This window comes from Dama dama, chromosome 3, assembly GCF_033118175.1.
Source record: "Dama dama isolate Ldn47 chromosome 3, ASM3311817v1, whole genome shotgun sequence".
NCBI classification, from domain to species: Eukaryota; Metazoa; Chordata; class Mammalia; order Artiodactyla; family Cervidae; genus Dama; species Dama dama.
The window spans coordinates 37,371,343-37,385,190 of NC_083683.1; the positions used below are offsets into that span (position 1 = coordinate 37,371,343).

General features: G+C 37.1%; 1 non-coding gene across 1 annotated transcript; it reads right to left on the reverse strand.

Annotated features, from left to right (window-relative positions):
- Window positions 1–13,257: 13,257 nt before the first annotated feature.
- LOC133049417 (U6atac minor spliceosomal RNA) lies at window positions 13,258–13,383 on the reverse strand. Its single transcript, XR_009691314.1, has one exon. It is a non-coding gene; the product is annotated as a U6atac minor spliceosomal RNA (small nuclear RNA).
- Window positions 13,384–13,848: the final 465 nt, after the last annotated feature.

The following is a 13,848-nucleotide window of genomic DNA, read 5'->3' on the forward strand; positions in this document are numbered from 1 at the left end:
CCTCAGAAATATGCCACTCAACAGTTACAAACAAAGCAATTACAGAGGAAGAACAAACAAATGTCCACTTGAGACTTTTACAATTTTTATATAGCATACATTAATATGAATAAAGACTCTGGATACACAGGGCTGTTATTAGAATGCACCATATTTTCAGAAACATTTATGTACATAGTCACTGCACTGAATGAACATTTAATTGTGAATCTGAAATGATTCTCTGCTTCTAAAAGCCTCCTTTTGTCTCATAGTCTCTTAGCAGGAATGTAATTAAAATATGTGTATAAAATCTTTATTTTTCCAATGAAGGATGATTGTTTAAATGGTTAGAAGTGGGATGACATTGAGGACACTGTTACAGTTTTGAGTTTCTCTTGAGTCAGCCAGATTGGCTTTATATCACAGTCTCCCTCCTTACCTAGAAACTCAAGATCCCTGGCATAGAAGTCTTATAATAATAACATTAAAATTAAAAGTAAAATCATAATGTAATTAAACAACAAATAATCATGACAGTCAAATCATTTGCTTCACTGAACCCTCATGGTAATTGTCTGAAAATTTCATATTCATTTTGTAGATGTGGAAATTGAAGCTTAGAGAAATTAAGTAAACTTTTAGATGCTACAGGGCTAGAAAGTATCAGAACCAAGATTTAAACCAAATCTTCAGTATCCAAAGGCCATGAAATTAAGCTGTAGACAAGTGTTTCTGCTACTTAAAAGTTTGCAGATGTACTCTCATTAGTTTGAGAATTCTGTTTGCGTAAACTTGTATGGCTGCCATTAGTTCAGTATTTTCTAGTGAAAAAACAACAGCTGGCCCCCATCTGACATTGTAGTAAAGATGAATTATTTTGCTTTTTACTATTTTCCAAGATACTGATTGGCCAGAACATGCTAGTTTCTGTTGGAAACTGAAGATAGAGAAACTAAGCACAAAAAATGCTTGCACTTGTGTGCATTTTGATGAGGAAAACAGATACTAAAATAAAATGCATAGAATTGTAAAATGGTGTTAAATGATAGTGAACAAAATGAAGCAGGGCATAGGGAGGAGACGAGGCGATCTGTAAGGTTACAGGATTGTGATTCAAAAGTGGGTGGTCAGTGAACCCTTCATTGAGAAGGTCATAGTTAATCCCAGAATTGATTGGGGGTAATCAGCTAAACAAAGCAAGCCTTGAAGTTACCTGGGAAAAGAGATATCCAGGAAGAGGCAGTCTAAGTAGAGAGCCTGAGCTGCAGGCTACCTGCTGTGTTCAAGGACCATCAGAGAGGTCAGTGTACCGGGGCAGACTCAGCAAGGTTAAGGTATTAGAATGGAAAAGCCATAGAACCAGATTAGGTAGAAATACAGAGGCCACCATATAGATTTAGATTTATTCTGAATATGATGGGAGCTACATGGGCTCTGAGTAGAGGATTAAAGTGATGTGAGTTGTCAGGGGGAAAAAAAATCACTAGTTGCACTGTCAAAAACAGATAGTAAAAGTCCAAAATAAGAACCATGAGTCATTTAGGAGGTTACTACAACAATCTAGGTAAGAAATAGGCTGGTGGCCATATATAACGGCATGGCTGTGGAAGAAAAGATTGAAATTCTGAATAGTGGGTATAGGTAGGAAAGAGTATAGAGAAGACTGATGCCTAGAGCTCTAATTTTAGAGGTCAGGGAAATAGGTAAATCAATAAAGGAAAGTGAGAAGACACAAGAGAATTGGCATGAAAAGCAAGAAGAGTATGGTATATGGAAAGCCAAGTAACATGTATTTTTCGAGAAAGGCAGTCATCAACCACGTTAGATGCTGCTGGTTACTAAATACAATTAAGGTTACAAATGACCACTAGATTCACAATCTGGGAGTCGCTGCTAAACTCAATCAGAGAAGGCAGTGCCACCCCACTGCAGTACTCTGGCCTGGAAAATCCCATGGAAGGAGGAGCCTGGTAGGCTGCAGTCCATGGGGTCGCTAAGAGTCGGACACGACTGAGCGACTTCACTTTCACTTTTCACTTTCATGCATTGGAGAAGGAAATGGCAACCCACTCCAGGATTCTTGCCTGGAGAATCCCAGGAACGGGGGAGCCTGGTGGGCTGCTGTCTATGGGGTCGCAGAGTCGGACACGACTGAAGCGACTTAGCAGCAGCAGCAGCTAAACTCAACAAGCAGTTTCAGTTGAGTGGAGCCTCCAAGTTTGATAGGAAGAACTTTATATAGGGTAACATATTCGTTTCTTAATTTATTTAATTAAATAAAAGTGTGATTTGTTATCACAGACATTTTGTGGTTGAATTTTTATTTACCTCAAGGAAGAAATTTTAATTAGATAAAAACTTTAAAATCTTCCAGGGTTACATTTTGGGGCACACTATTAGATTGATGGACTTGTCAAAACAGCAATTACTAGATATAAAAATTATTCATATACAAAAAGAACACTACAGCTTTGATAACTTCATAGATTCGTTCTTTTTTAATTTGAAATAGTTTTACAATTTTTTAGATCTGTAAACATAAAGAGTTTATACCTAATATGTTTGACCATATTTATTTAAAATTACAATGAAAAGAAAATTAAGTCAATAATGACTTAATTAAATGAGTATCTGAGAGCTATTTTCTGTGGGAAAAGAGGAGAACATTGCTCAATATTGATGAACCCTGAACCATACTATACTGTCTCTAAATAGGCACCAATCTAGTTTGAAAGGAGAAGAAACTCTTATTGATGTCAGCTGTAAAACTTCACAGACAAAGTAGTAACTTAATATAAGTTTTTAGAACATAGCCTGCCTATATGACATATATGTTTGCTGTTATTATTACTGAGAACTTCAGAGATAATTCAGTATTTAACGGACTTCAAATATTATTTTACAGTTAATTATTTAGTAATATAATCCTAGCCTCATCTTAAACTTTTACTTCTTTTCCTTATTTTTTTATAAACAAAGTAAAATAATTAGATCCTCAAAACAGATTATTGGGTATAACAGATGCTGAACTCACTTTACAAAAAAATATTTCTATGTGTATCCTAACTTGGAACTCTTGATGTCTTGTTTTGATCTTAATTTTTGACTCCTCAGGTTAATGAATTTTCATAACTGGCTTAGTTCTTGCTGCTTCATATTTCACGCCATTATATGAAGGAATTGGCAGTATATGAAAGAATTTGGCATCTGCTAGTAATATATATTTATATATAATATAATGTAATAACGTATAATTTATAGATTTTTATAACATATATGTGCATATGTAACATAATATATAATATACTATACATGTTTACATTCATGCACATATATGCTAATATATTGGAGAAGGAATTGGCAACCCACTCCAGTATTCTTGCCTGGAAAATCCCATGGACGGAGGAGCCTGGTAGCCTATAATCCACGGGGTCACAAAGAATCGGACACGACTGAGCGACTAAACTTAAAACTTAAACTTATGCTAATGTATAATATATGTGTGTGTGTGTATATATGTGTATATATACAAATTGTGAGTGTGGTATGGAAAGATATGATTTTGAATATGAATATATTATATGTTTATATTTATTTATAATCTGCATGCATTTATATATAAAGCAGTTAGCTTTCAGTATTATATATAATGCAATCTTTTAATGTAATTCCTTTGTATAGGTAAATGGTAAACTTGAAATTACAATTTTAAAAAATAAATGCACTATTCCTGGTTATTTTAATAGAGATTGCATTAATAATACCTGATTTTTGCCACAGTGATACATTTCCTTTAAAATATAAGGTGAATATTTTAGGTCATATAACCTATAATGTTTTCAGTCATGAGTCTGAATATTTACACGGGATTCCATTTCTCTCCCCCTACAACCAGGCTTTCCTTATTATACCTTTAATATATTTTATTTGCATACTGAAGGATGGTGTAGATTGAGCTCTTTGAAACAATTTTAGCTTCAGTTCTCTGTCTCTATATTCTGTGTATTTCATGGACTGCTTGAGACCAATTGTATGTGAAAGATTCCCAACTGTTATTACTTTGTTGGAAGAAAAAAAGGGAAAAAAAGAATGTCTTAAATTAATTTTTCAGATCATACTTAGTCCAGATTTTCTTTCTTTTCATATTCTCTTCTGCTTTTCGATGTTATTGAGGTTCTTTAAACAAAACCTTGAGCTATTCACTGCTAGTGATTCAGTTAAGTGATTAACTAAAATGATATTTTGTTAAAGTATTTCATTTTGGTTCAAGGAAAAGGAAACTATGAAACTGGCCATTCTCTTTTGAAACATCCTGTTATCACTGAAAAACCAATAAATGCAGGTTTTAAACATTAAAAAAAAATGTTTAGTTAGGAAAACATATTGCATAGATAACACTTTTAATTGAAGAGTTTTCAGCCTCCAATTTATCGTGTTTTTAGGTAAAACTGTATTTCAATTCCAATGTTTTTGTATTAAATCTTTGGGATTTTCCCTGTATAAGCTTGGTTTTGTAAAAATTGAGTTATTTAAATATACATTTTCTTCAAATTAAATATTTAACAGTTTCACATTCCCATTCTGTTTTCTATATACATTTTAATTTCAAAATATATTCTTATTCAACCCAATTGCATATTTTTCTTTTGGACAGCTCATATTAGAAAACTCAAACTAGCACATACACTCATAATTTTAACCTGTTTTGCATTCTGTTTCATTTGGTCTTGTTTTCTGAGCTGAACTCTGGCAAAAGCATGGGGTAGTTCTTGCCTCACATGCTTTGTACATGTGTACTGCTTTATTCCTGTAAATGTAGCAGAAATGTGCAGTCAATGTTTTAGCCCTTTGGGCACTCATCAAGCACCAATTGTTTACAGAAGTGAACTGGGTAGTGAGAATGTAAATTGCCTTGAAATCGTTAGATGACTAGCTTTCCCTTAAGTTCCATACCCTGAACAGGCTTTCTGAAGGGCCCATTATATTCTCCTTCCCCTGTTACTGATCACGGAAAACAAAAATAGAAACATCATTGAGTGCAATGTTGATTTTGAGACAGGCATTGTTTAAAAGGAGAATGCTAGGAAACTGCTATAAAGTACAAACATTTATTCAGGCATAAAAGACAATGCCAGTTGTTTTGCCTCAAAAGTCCAGAGCTTTTTTAAAAGGCCCTCTTTTCAGTGAATAAAATCTCAAGAGAAATTGCTGAGATTATTTCTCTAAATGATAAGCACATAGATCTAACATAGTAAACTCACTTTTTCATGTGAAAACTGTTCAAGGTGTTGCTAAGTGATGGCAATACTTGTTTTATGAAGCAAAACTGCATGCAAATAAAGGCTGATTTAAAAATTTTATTAGTAAGAGTCTTCTATCAATAAAAATAATGATCAGGCCCATGTAAGCAGTCAAAACTAGAAATAAGATCTACACACTTTAAAAAAAAATTCATTATAGGTCCATAAGGGGTCCATTTACTGTGGCAGTCTCTGAATATATGCTGTTCTGATTACTGGATATAAAATATGAAAAGAGACATTTTAACTACTTACTGTGATGTTGGGCTTGTATTTGGAGTTTAGAGACTTGGATAATTAAGCTTATAGAACTATATCATTAAAAGGAATCATTTTTTTCTCTTTTGTAAAATGAGTATTGAAACAAGATCATCAATCTTTTTTTTATCCCAAAGTAGTCCATACAAAAGTAGTATTTATATCAATGTCACTTTTAATATACCTTCTTCTCTGTGTTATCCTCACAAATGAGAAAAATGTCCTTCAACCATTCCAGTCTTAGAAACATACATGAAGAAATCTACATTTGTTGTCCAAGAAATGAGAGTGTGCAGTTGTTGTTATTTGTTGCTTAGGGTAGAAGAGTAAGAGTCAGTGGTTGTTAAGAACTATTAGCATTCACACAAATGCTACAGATCACAGAGACTTCTCAGAAAAAGGCCTTTTATAGGACCTATGTGTCATTTCACCTTTCATTAATGTTTTACAATGTGATAAAAGTCTTATTTCTAAATGAAGTCCATGATCATTCCAGATATTAAGTGTAATTCCATCAGTTCAGTCTTTAGTAGACAATGAGAACAAATGGGCACAAACAGAATAACAGTTTCATAGATTTTACCCAAAAATGTTTTTGTTATGATTGTGTTTAAGGGTATGATTATTGTTGACATTTTTGTCGAGAAACCACTCATGTGGAAGCTCAAAAAGATTCTACTTGGGGACCAAATTTCAAATTATGACAATATTCAATTCAATGATACTTGAGCACACCCCATTTGGAGCTTCAGGTTTCTTCTACAAGGTAAAAACTAGTTCCGATGCCTTTTGCATTTTTAAAAAAATGTACTTCAATGCCTATGATTTTGATCCAAAAGTCATATTCTGCCCAGCTTGTTAACTGCCAGATAAACTTGAGAGTTCCAAAAGCCTATCCCTGAAATGGGAACTTGCACTTAAATTAACTAATCTGTTTATTAGTTGGCCCATTTGTTGCAAGAATAATGGGAGGAAATTTAGCTGATGTTTCCCTCTTCTATCATGTGCTGATAATTTATCAAGTAACACTTTTGAGGTCTGTTAGAATGACACAGAGAATAGCTAAGAATTGGCACAAAATGGATGTTAAGGCCTGACCAACTTCCTCCCTTTTTCAGTCACTGCCTCCCAATCATCCAGATGTCCAAAAAATCACCAAAACTAGGTGCATTGTTAGGGAGGAGGAAAACTTCCTGTACCTTTCTATATTATTCTTGCTGATCTAAGAATTAACATGTGAGAGATTAGCAGGAGAAAATCAAGCAAAGTTTAATAACACGCACACATGGGAGAGACCCAGGAAAAACAGTCCTTTACCAAAATGGCTGAAACCCTCACCTTATATACCATATTCAGCCAAAGACCTAAGAGGATGTTTTTGAGTGGTGGCTCGGGATTTCAAGGTAGGAAAACAATTCACATGAAAATGGAAAAACAAATATTTAGTAAATAAATGTTTGTTGAGCAGGCAGAGAGAATGGGACACAGAGAAGGATTTTAACAAACAGACTTTGCTAGGTTCCTCGCTGTCTGCCATACTGGGTCCATACCCTAGTTATCTGTAGTCATATCACCCTTCATGGAACAGGTCTTCTATCTATTAATATATTCTTTAGGAAGTTAGAGGGAAGGTCCAAGTTTCTTCCTGAGTCACAGGACCTTAAAAATAATCAATCTAAATTAATCCTCCTGCAAAGGAGACATTTTGGTGTGGCAAGCTTTATTACCCTACAGTATAAAATTAGGGAATCCACATATATCTAAGGTTATATGAAGAATTTTCTAGTTGGACTTTGAGAAATCCTAATGTTTCTGAAAAACCATTTATTTTCAGCTTGGCTAGAAAGAGCAGAAACCAAGAGACATGTAGCCAGCTCCCATTTCAACCCAACCAAGTCCATTTCCTTTTACACCTTGAGATCCAGCTGCTTCAAATTCTTTGTTTGCTTGATTTGAGGTTAGAGAAAGGAAGAAGGAAGGAGGATGGAAGGGGAAAGAAAGAAAGAAAGAAAGGATATTTAAGGCAGAAACGATTTGTCTAAAATATGCCTTTAAAAATTTGTTCACTAATATTATTGGAGAAATATCAATAACTTCAGATATGCAGATGACACGACCCTTATGGCAGGAAGTGAAGAAGAACTAAAGAGCCTCTTGATGAAGGTGAAAAAGGAGAGTGAAAAAGTTGGCTTAAAACTCAGCATTCAGAAAACTAAGATCATGGCATCCAGTCCCATCACTTCATGGCAAATAGATGGGGAAACAGTGGAAACAGTGACAGACTTTATTTTGGGGGGGGGCTCCAAAATCACTGCAGATGGTGACTGCAGCCATGAAATTAAAAGATGCTTGCTCCTTGGAAGAAAAGCTATGATTAACCTAGACAGTATATTAAAAACCAGAGACATTACTTTGCCGACAAAGGTCTGTCTAGTTAAAGCTATGGTTTTTCCAGTAGTCATGTATGGATGTGAGAGTTGGACTTTATTATAAAGAAACCTGAGCACCTAAGAATAGATGCTTTTGAACTGTGGTGTTGGAGAAGACTCTTGAGAGTCCCTTGGACTGCAAGAAGATCTAACCACATCCTAAAGGAAATCATTCCTGAATATTCATTGGAAGGACTGATGCTGAAGTTGAAACTCCAATACTTTGGCCACCTGAGGCAAAAAACTGACTCATTGGGAAAGACCCTGATACTGGGAAAGATGGGAGGCAGGAGGAGAAGGGGTTGACTGAAGATGAGATGGTTGGATGGCATCACCAACTCAATGGGCATGAGTTTGAGCAAGCTCTGTGAGTTGGTGATGGACAAGGAAGCCTGCCGTGCTGCAGTCCACAGGGTTGCAAAGAGTCAGACACGACTGAGTGACTGAACTGACTGAATATTATTGGAAGTTTAAATTAGTTGACATTCTTGCACAAATCTAGTTTGTGTTATGTTTTTACTCATTTGGTCTTTGTGTTTGTCTAAAAGCCACATCTTACCATTTGAAAAAAAATAATAATTCATTTACAGTGAATCCTTGGATGGTAAATAAACCATTTTGCCTAATCCCATGAACTAGTAGCTCATATGGTAAAGAATCTGCCTGCAATGCAGGAGTCCCCTGTTCGATTCCTGGGTCAGGAAGATCAGAAGAAGGGAATGGCAACCCACTCCAGTATTCTTGCCTGGAAAATTCCGTGCAAAGCAGAGCCTGGACAGTCCTTGGGCTCACAAAGAGTTGGACACGACTGAGTGACTAACGCAAAGAACTATTTCAAACCTCAGACAGTGAATGAGTTAGTCACTGTGTACTTTAGACATTAAGTTAGTCCATTAGTGCTTTTAAACTAACATTACTTTGAAAGTATGTTAATGTGATTTTCTGTTTTTATTAGTAGTGTTTAGTGGCAAAGAGTGACTGAACTGAACTGAGTGGTAAAGAACCTGCCTGCCAAGGCAAAAGACATAAAAGACACGGGTTCAATCTCTGGGTCAGGAAGTTCCCCTGAAGGAGGGCATGCCATCCCATTCCAGTATTCTTGCCTGGAGAATCCCATGGACAGAGGAGCCTAGTGGGCTACAGTCCATGGGGTCACACAAGGTTGGACATGACTGAAGTGACTTAGCACACATACAGGAGGGAAAAAAAAAGGTAAATTGGAGAAAATCATAAAAGCAAATCACCAAATAATTATTAATGTTGTCAGAAGGGGGAATGGGCCAGAGAATGGGCTTTGTCTAACACTGGGAAATAAATTGTCCAAGTCTCAGGTTTTATGGTAATCAGGTCAGTTTCTGGGTTGTCTCTGGCCAATCATCTTGCTTGGCCCATATTTCATCTCACTCATATTTCATCCTTCCTGGTGGCATGAACCTCTCTCAGCCAAGATGGATTCTAGCGTGAGGGTTTCTGGGGGGCTATCAGGATATATCATCCCCTCCCTCCTCCTTTTGCCCCTCTAAAATTCTTTCAGGTTAGTTTTGCAAGACATAGTATGAGCGGGCATGTCCTCCCTCCTTTTTACTCCTGAATTTTCCCAGTTTTGGCAACAGGGAAAGGGACCTCCTATTGTGAGACAATTCAGGCAAGTGGTTATTGTTCTTGATCAAGGCAGTGAGTTTCTGTTACTGGTTCCCTAATGTTATTATATGAAGGTACTAGTATGAGATTCCCTAAAAGCAAAAATATACCCTGAATAAAATCATAGAAGCAGAAACTTGTTTACTAGTAACCTGAATTTTTTTATTATCTGCTTATAAAGAAATAATTTTTATCCATACTTGAGAGAATTTTCCCATCTTGGACTTTATAAAACTTATCTTTCAGAAATCAAGAATGGAGAAGAAATAAATCCTCAGCAGCCCCTTTTGGCCTATCAACTTATCAAAGCATTCCAGTAGGAACTCCCAGATTTTTTTTCTGCTATAACCAGGTTCTAGTTTAGCAGATGCCTTTACTTCTTATAAAAATGATGCTGCTGGGAAGGAAGAACTTTCCTCTGTCCTTCAGAATTCCTCTGGCTGGCCTATGAATTAAATTGACGTCAGACAGATTAACAACAGAAAATCAAATTTAATGATGTGTCAACGAGAACCCCACATCCATGAGCAGGTCAGAACTCCACTTGTATGGGAAGTTCAAAGATAGAAAGGTAAAATGAGGAATACAGGCCATCCTGAGCTAAGGAACAGGATGGGGCCTCGGGCTTTGTTCACACAGGTCCATTCTGGTGTCAACGCCCAGTCCCTGGTGACAAGAATGTTATTTTCTTTCTGGCCCAGACAGGGCATCTTTCTCATGGGAAATTTTATAATCTGCTATTGAGATAGAAAGGAGGAGGTCAGAGAGCCTGTTATGCATTTGGTGTTTCTCAAGTACCTTCAGCGCAAAATAATCAACTTGCCAAAGAAGTCTATTTTACAGAGCATCATCTAAATCTCTTCAGTTTCATCATTAAGGAAGTTATATGTCTATATTTTGCCTCCACACATCCCTGCCAGTTCCCGTCATATTGGGCTGAAAATTTTTTAAGACTTGGTAGTTAAGCATGAAAAGCCCTCTTAAAGGGCGACATAAACATGTTTTATTCCAGTAACCTTGGACTGCTAGTTCCTCTGGTCTCCAGTGAAGCTGGATGTCAGGCGTCTTCTAAAACCATAAAGCTATGTGATTAGATGTATTACTCTGGACCACTCAAATGACCGCTATTGAAGACTGTTGCTGACTTACCCCACTTAGAGTCTGTGTAGCAGTTTTGCCTGAGCAAATTCTTCATGAAAAAACCAGAGTACAAATAACAGTCTACCAAGCCTCCCACCTCTAGACTTCAACTTAAAACTTGAACTATATCTCTATTCTCTTACCCCAGAACAAACTTCTAATTATAATAATCTACCAAAGCTCACCTTCATTGCCTTTACTATAAAGACTTTCTCTTGAACAATTACTAGACGCTTCTATTTCTTCAGAAGTCTGTTATTATGCCTCTTACAGCAAATATGACTTTGTATTTTAACTAGCTGCTTTCATTTCTGTCTCCCAACCTAGAGAGATATTGAGTACCTGAAGGATAAATGCTGTGTCCCTTAATCTCTTCATCTCTAGCACAAAGGATAATCCCTGGCATATAGAGGATACTTAGTATTTGTTTACTACAGGAAGAAAAAAGATGATTGAATTATTGAATATGTGAATGAATAAAAATGACCTTGTAAAGTAATGGTCAAAATTCTCCAAGCCAGGCTTCAACAGTATGTGAACCGTGAACTTCCAGATGTTCAAGCTGGATTTAGAAAAGGCAGAGGAACCAGCGATCAAATTGCCAACATATGCTGGATCATTGAAAGGCAAGAGAGTTCCAGAAAAATTTCTACTTCTGCTTTATTGACTATGCCAAAGCCTTTGACTGTGTGGATCACAACAAACTGTGGAAAAATCTTCAAGATATGGGAATACCAGACCACCTGACCTGCCTCTTGAGAAATCTGTATGCAGGTCAGGAAGCAACAGTTAGAACATGGAACAATAGGCTGGTTCCAAATAGGAAAAAGAGTGCATCAAGGCTGTATATTGTCACCCTGCTTATTTAACTTATATGAAGAGTACATTATGAAAAATGCTAGACTGGATGAAGCACAAGCTGGAATCAAGATTGCCAGGAGAAATATCAACAACTTCAGATATGCAGATGACACCACCCTTATGGCATAAAGTGAAAAGAACTAAAGAGCTTCTTGATGAAAGTGACAGAGGAGAGTGAAAAAGCTGGCTTAAAACTCAACATTCAGAAAACTAAGATCACGACATCTGGGCCCATCACCTCATGACAAATAGATGGGGAAACAAAGGAAACAGTGACTGACTATTTTTGTTCAGTTCCATTCAGTCGCTCAGTCGTGTCTGCCTCTTTGCGACCCCGTGAATCACAGCACGCCAGGCCTCCCTGTCCATCACCAACTCCCAGAGTACACCCAAACCCATATCCATTGTGTCAGTGATGCCATCCAACCATCTTATCCTCTGTTGTCCCCTTCTCCTCTGGCCCTCAATCTTTCCTAGCATCAGGGTATTTTCAAATGAGTCAGCTCTTCACATCAGGTGGCCAAATATTGGAGTTTCAGCTTCAACATCAATTCTTCCAATGAACACCCAGGATTGATCTCCTTTAGGATGGACTGGTTGGACCTCCTTGCAGTCCAAGGGACTCTCAAGAGTCTTCTCCAACACCACAGTTCAAAAGCATCAATTCTTCTGCACTCAGCTTTCTTTATAGTCCAACTCTCACATCCATACATGACCACTGGAAAAACCATAGCCTTGACTAGACAGACCTTTGTTGACAAAGTAATGTCTCGCTTTTTAATATGCTGTCTAGATTGGTTATAACTGTCCTTCCAAGGAGTAAGCATCGTTTAATTTCAAGACTGAAATCACCATCTGCAGTGATTTTGGAGCTCAGAAAAATAAAGTCAGCCACTGTTTCCCCATCTATTTGCCATTAAGTGATGGGACCGGATGCTATGATCTTAGTTTTCTCAATGTTGGGCTTTAAGCCAACTTTTTCACTCTCCTCTTTCACTTTCATCAAGTGGCTCTTTAGTTCCTCTTCACTTTCTGCCATAAGGGTGATGTCATCTGCATATCTGAGGTTATTGATATTTTTCCCGACAATCTTGATTCCAGCTTGTGCTTCCTCCAGCCCGGTGTTTCTCATGATATATTCTGCATATGAGTTAAATAAGCAAGGTGACAATATACAGCCTTGACGTACTCCTTTTCCTATTTGGAACCAGTCTGTTGTTCCATGTCCAGTTCTAACTGTTGCTTCCTGACCTGCATACAGGTTTCTCAAGAGGCAGGTCCAGTGGTCTGGAATTCCCATCTCTTTCAGAATTTTCCACAATATTGTGATCCACACAGTCAAAGGCTTTGGCATAGTCAATAAAGCAGAAATAGATGTTTTTCTGGAACTCTCTTGCTTTTTTAATGATCCAGAAGATGTTGGCAATTTGATCCTTGGTTCCTCTGCCTTTTATAAAACCAGCTTGAACATCTGGAAGTTCACAGTTCACATACTGCTGAAGCCTGGCTTGGAGAATTTTTATTTATTTATTTATTTTTTAATTTTTTTTTTTTTTTATTAGTTGGAGGCTAATTACTTCACAACATTTCAGTGGATTTTGTCATACATTGATATGAATCAGCCATAGAGTTACACGTATTCCCCATAGAAACAGTGGTTAGATGCCACGAAGTAGGTGGCAATGCCTTAACCGTATGCATGTTGTCAGGCCCGAGAGCTTCTTCCATCCTTGTCAAGGGGAGTGCTAACCTTCTCTCCTTTCATACAACACTGGCTTGGAGAATTTTAAGCATCACTTTACTAGCGTGTGAGATGAGTGCAATTGTGCGGTAGTTTGAGCATTCTTTGGCATTTCCATTCTTTGGGATTGGAATGAAAACTGACCTGTTCCAGTCCTGTGGTCACTGCTGAGTTTTCCAAATTTGCTGGCACATTGAGTGCAGCACTTTCACAGCATCATCTTTCAGAATTTGAAATAGTTCAACTGGGATTCCATCACCCCCACTAGCTTTGTTCATAGTGATGCTTCATAAGGCCCACCTGACTTCACATTCCAGGATGTCTGGCTCTAGGTGATTGATGACACCATCGTGATTATCTGGGTCATGAAGATCTTTTTTGTATAGTTCTTCTGTGTGTTCTTGTCACCTCTTCTTAATATCTTCTGCTTCTGTTAGGTCCCTACCATTTCTGTCCTTTATTGAGCCCATCTTTGCATGAAATGTTCCCTTGGTAT